We start from the raw sequence: 778 nt of genomic DNA, 5'->3' as shown, positions 1-778 counted from the left end.
CGTCCGGGGACCGCCTCTCGCGGCCCTGCTCCCCCCGCGGCCGGCGCGGCGACTGGCGCCGCAGCAACCGTTCGACTGTTCTGTTCTTCCGGCCACCCGCGGCGCCGGTGCGCATGCGCGAGCGGCTCTCCGTCCTCTCCCCTGGGACCGCCAGCACGTCCTCCCCTGCCCTCTTACCTTCAGTCCCAGAGCCTCTGCCCCGGGAGACCGGCCGCCGCCCTGCTCAGGCTACTGTGCCCACAGCTAGCCCCAAGGCGTCCATCGCGCTGCGCGGTCAGGCTGGGCGGGCCAGCGGCGTGGAGCCATCCTTCCTCCTGGCGCCCTGGAGCTCCCCTTGCTCTGCAGGGCGAGACACTGGGTTCCCAGCCCGGCGCCCCGCGGGGCCTGGGCCTTCTCTTGGGGCAGAGTCGCAGGAGTTTCGGAGTCTGACCATTTAGCTGTTCTGGTGGCCCTGCATTCAGCGCCTCTGGGATACTTTCCGGAACTTGCAAAGCACCGTGCCTGACTAAGTGATCAAGGGGTTTGCCCTTGTCTCATCACCACTTTCCCAAAGAGGGTAGAATTTTGTTGGTTTGGGAAGATTAAAAAAAAAAAAAAAAGATGAATATATAGTCATAGGGAAAATAGTATGTCTATAAAATGAAGCAGAACCCATGTGTGAATTCTTTTTAACAGTAGACATGCCTCATTGATCCGCTTTGGTTATCTTTGTTGTTAACAGAGACATCCTAATTGGGTCAGACAGAAGGTTCAGATAATCTGATATAATTAGACAAGT

The 778-nt window shown here is 58.0% G+C and overlaps 1 protein-coding gene across 1 annotated transcript in view; it reads right to left on the bottom strand.

Annotated features, from left to right (window-relative positions):
• Positions 1-109, bottom strand: part of SLC35G1 (solute carrier family 35 member G1) — a gene marked incomplete in the record, with an annotated part of 7939 nt that extends 7830 nt beyond the window's left edge. The window contains 1 exon segment of the mRNA XM_006147649.2: positions 35-109.
• Positions 110-778: the final 669 nt, after the last annotated feature.

The sequence above is a fragment of the Tupaia chinensis genome, unplaced genomic scaffold (genome assembly GCF_000334495.1).
Source record: "Tupaia chinensis unplaced genomic scaffold, TupChi_1.0 Scaffold000217_1, whole genome shotgun sequence".
NCBI lineage: Eukaryota > Metazoa > Chordata > Mammalia > Scandentia > Tupaiidae > Tupaia > Tupaia belangeri.
This window is presented reverse-complemented; position numbering and strand designations above follow the sequence as displayed.